This window comes from Aplysia californica, unplaced genomic scaffold, assembly GCF_000002075.1.
Source record: "Aplysia californica isolate F4 #8 unplaced genomic scaffold, AplCal3.0 scaffold00120, whole genome shotgun sequence".
NCBI classification, from domain to species: Eukaryota; Metazoa; Mollusca; class Gastropoda; order Aplysiida; family Aplysiidae; genus Aplysia; species Aplysia californica.
In genome coordinates this window covers 1070288-1074651 of record NW_004797390.1, presented here as the reverse complement: position 1 = coordinate 1074651, position 4364 = coordinate 1070288, and the positions used below count along the sequence as shown (strand labels likewise).

At 39.8% G+C, this 4364-nt stretch overlaps 1 long non-coding RNA gene across 1 annotated transcript in view; it reads right to left on the bottom strand.

Moving 5' to 3' along the window:
* Positions 1 to 2394: 2394 nt before the first annotated feature.
* Positions 2395 to 4364, bottom strand: part of LOC106011456 — a 19098-nt gene continuing 17128 nt past the window's right edge. The window contains exon 2 of the long non-coding RNA XR_001184748.1: positions 2395 to 2532. This is a non-coding gene — a long non-coding RNA (uncharacterized LOC106011456). The remainder of the gene's footprint in view (positions 2533 to 4364) is intronic.

Sequence of the window (4364 nt, the reverse complement as noted above, 5' to 3'; positions counted from 1 at the left end):
CACACACACACACACACACACACACACAGAGAGAGAGAGACAGACAGACAGACAGACAGACAGACAGACAGACAGACAGACAGACAGACAAGCAGACAGACAGACAGAGATTGAGACAATGACAGAGACACAGAGAGACAGACAAAGACAGAGACAGAGAGACAGACAGAGACAGACAAGGACATTAATTTATATAACGAAGAAAAGCTACAAGACGATGACCAAACTCGATTCTATTTCTTCCCTCTCACTTCTACAAAATCGATCCATTCACCCTAATCACGCTGTGCTCATATATCTTGGTTTATGAACTGTCTAGCTATTGACGCTTGGAAACTCCCATTGAACAAGACAGGGGTCACTTCACCAACAGAGAATTATGCTACACTATCTGAGTGCTCGTACGAAGAACGGACGCAAAAGAACAGATCGTCAAGTCATAGTGGAACCACTGCGCACTGCTTGTGAATGGACGCTTCACTTGACGTCTTAGAAGACGGACTTTCGCAGGGTTAAATCTAAGCAAAACTAATGAAAAACTGAAAATTAAATTACAGTGAGTTTAGATTTCTTAATATAACTGTGGACCCTTTAAATGATTCGGAACTACCGTTAATTTTTTTTTCAAATTCGAAAGTTAAGTGGTTCGGAAGATTTAGGCGACCAAAGTGACGAACTTTCACAAATATAACTATACTAGCTGGGTACCCCGTTCGATGAACATACTCAAAATAATCGATCGTCAAGTCATTAGTAGGTGCAGTGCACACTGCATGTGCACGGAAGGCTCACTTGTTTACAATGACGTCTTAGAAGACGGACTTTCCCAAGATTAGATCTAAACGAAACTAATGAAAAACTGAAAATTAAACTTGTCTACAGTGACTTCAGGCTCCTCAATAGAACTGTGCACCCTTTCAATGATTCCGAATTACCATTGATTTTGTCAAAATTCGAAAGTTAAGTGTTTAGGCGACCAAATTGACAAACTTTCACGAATATAATAATAATATAATAACAGTATACAGATTATCTGATGTATGACTGGTCGCCACTCGCCTGCCATCTCAGTCACCTAGAAGAACACTTGTATTTGATGAACATGTCTCGGCTGGGTTTTAATCCTTTTAATGCATTACAAAATCTTAATCTTAATAATTAATTTTGTTAAGTTATTGACCGCATCAGGCGGCAAGTCGTTCGTAACTCATCTCATTCCAGTCATCAGTGTCACTGCGTTGCATGTCTTCAAAAGAGATTTTATTGTCGGCCAGCTTTCGAATGTAATAAGTATTACATTTTGAAACAAAAATAATTTATTGCAATTCTTAACCTGTGGTCTCGTTTGCATATGGTCGCTTTAAAGGACAAGCAGGATAACCCAGATTTCGGGGGTTTCCAGAAATCTTGACCTACACCAAAAGTTGGCATTGCCCTACTTATAGAAAACGTTTGGTTTCATTGGTGAGTATATTTGGTTATAGAGAAAACTCTCCATGTCTTTTAAAGAAACTGAACAAGGGGCAAAAACGTTACCTTCGATTTTTTCAAAACATCATTCTACGGGATAGCCAGCTTGTGCTTAAAAGCGACCATATATACTGGTCAAATTTGTTCGAAATTCAAATTCTAAAAGTTGAAGAAACGGAGCAAAAGAAGCATATGGTAGAGTAAAATTTTGCGTGAAGAATTGAACGTTTTTTTTCTCGCCTGAAAAAACTGTGATATCTTCTTCAGCACATATCAATAGCTTGCCGACGATAAGTAGATTGGAGGGAAATCGGAGGGAAAAGATGTGGGGGTCAGGTGGGGGGCGTGTCTGTGTGTGTATGTGTTTATGAGTTAGTGTGTGTGTGTGTGTGTGTGTGTGTGTGTGTGTGTGTGTGTGTTTGTGTGCGTATGTGTGTGTATGTGTGTATGTGTGTATGCGTTTGTGTGCGTATGTGTATTTGTGTGTTTCTGTGTGTGCTTGTGTGCGTTTGTGTGTGTGTGTGTATGTGTGATAATGCATATAATGTGTTAGTGTGTGTGTGTGTGTGTGTGTGTGTGTTTGTGTGTGAGTGTGTGTGTGTTTGTATGTGTGTGTGTGTGTGTGTGTGTTTGTGTGTGTGTGTAAATGGTGAAACACCACACTAATGTACAATCAATATTCTTCTCATTTTCACCTGGGTCACTTGTATCGCAGACCAGCATGATGATACATGTATTTCACCTTTTGCTGCACCAGATGAAAGACTGTTTAATTTGATAATCATAATGCAGATATTTTTGAGAACACAAAAGCCTTTTTAAAAAGGAAATACATACGTTGTCAATGTAGAAAAGATACAACAAACCTTCAGTCATGTACTTTACCCGAGAACAATACAAACACATTAGGAATAGCTGTACTCACCTACAAATGAAATAAATTCCAATAGCGACGAACACAATGATAAAAAAGCCACCAGCAACACTCCCACCGACAATTGCGTTGAGTTCAGAGGTCATTTCATATCCAGTTACGCCTGCCTTATATTGCAGGCTTCAGCACTGTGGAGAAACAGACAAAGGTCATTATTGCCTCAAACTCAAACATTCACTGGGCAATTAACTCAGCCCGAACTCCTGTTCATAAGATCCCTTCTTTTGGCTACTTTCTTAGGGTGAATTGGCATAAAAATGCTTGTTTTTTGTAAGTGTTTTACGGCACTTGCTACACAAAAACGTCATATAGGTGCCGAAGATTAGAAAAGATTGCATTAAGAGAGTAACAAACGCACAAAAGAGGGAGGGGGACATAAGGACGATAGGAAAGAAGGAGCATCCGCCAACCACCCACATATAAATGTGCTTGACATGAACGATTCAAACACATGACACAATACATGTATTTAAACACACTCATGCAAACGCTCTCACACAGACAAGCACACTACATACAAACGCACACTGGGTTAAGATTAGGTGGGGTGAGATGGAATGAGATGAGATTCACTGATCCAGGAGGGAACTTTAGGGTGGATAATCAAGAACATTAATCTAAAAAGATTCAGCAGCAACACTGAAATGCACTGATTGTATGCATTTTATACTGCGTTATAAGACAGTGTGAATAAAAAGGCGGGGGGTCGGGGTATTCTTATGGTTTGTTGTATGAAGGTCTGTAGATAGGAAGGGGGGAGTGGTCTATTCGTTTTTATAAAACTAATGGACAGGGGAATAGTCAATATTGGAAAAAGGCGAAGTTAACGAAGGCAGTGGTCACTCAATGATGATGATGATGATGATGATGATGATGATGATGATGATGATGATGATGATGAGACAAAGGTAGACTGATAGATATAGTATTGTCTGTCAAACCAAAATTCTCAAATGAATAAACACTCCTTCAACTAAAAAACTAATCTGCAAAAGCAACCAGATTTTTAAAGCAAAAAAAACACCAACAACATATACATATAATTATAACACCCCCGAAAAAAAGCACACAAAGATACACGCTGCGTGAAAACACACTTTTAGGCTATTTACGAGTCACAGAACTTGACAGAAGTCCGAATATTATGATCATCCACAATAGCTTTTATTACTTGACTGACATAGTACTTAAACCTGAACACACATCGACATGAGGGTCACCGCCCAGCCACATAACTCATACATGTCATGTCTTTTACCCAACATGACCCAACACTGCTCACCCTAAACTTCATAGAAAAACCAAAAATGCAGACACATCCTCAAAGTATCCACCTTGGAATTGCCACCGTTCTGAATACCCAACAAGACACAAACGAAATCGAGTGGGCGCGACAGACGAGACAGCGACGAAAGTACAAAATTTATCGTGGAAAGGAATCCTTCTTTCCCCTAGACAGAGCTCAGCGGCGGTCGAGTTTGTCACACCGGCAAAGTACTACGTTTTGGTTTCGCGGCACTGGCAGAGTTCCGACATCGTGCGTTTAATCGATCAGGTATGATTGATCATGTTTATAAGCTGTCAATGGAATATTGGTCCATATTGGGAGGGCTTGTCCTCGTCACGCAATCGGGGATTACTGTCACGGTACCAAGAGAAAGACCGCATGAACTCTGCTGACGAAGGAACGAGGCCAGATGGGGGAGACAGGAAAAAAAACTATGAGTAGAAAAGTTATACTTTCTGTGAGGTGTATGGTAGTGCTGAAATTGCTCGAGATGATTTTTTACATTTTGTGTTTGTTTTTTTTTGGGGGGGAGGGGCACATCGTGGTTTATTTCAATATGGGAGAGTTAATATGATGGCAAGTAGATAGATAGATAGATAGATAGATAGATAGATAGATAGATAGATAGATAGATAGATAGATAGATAGATAAGGGAGCGACTGAGAAAGAGA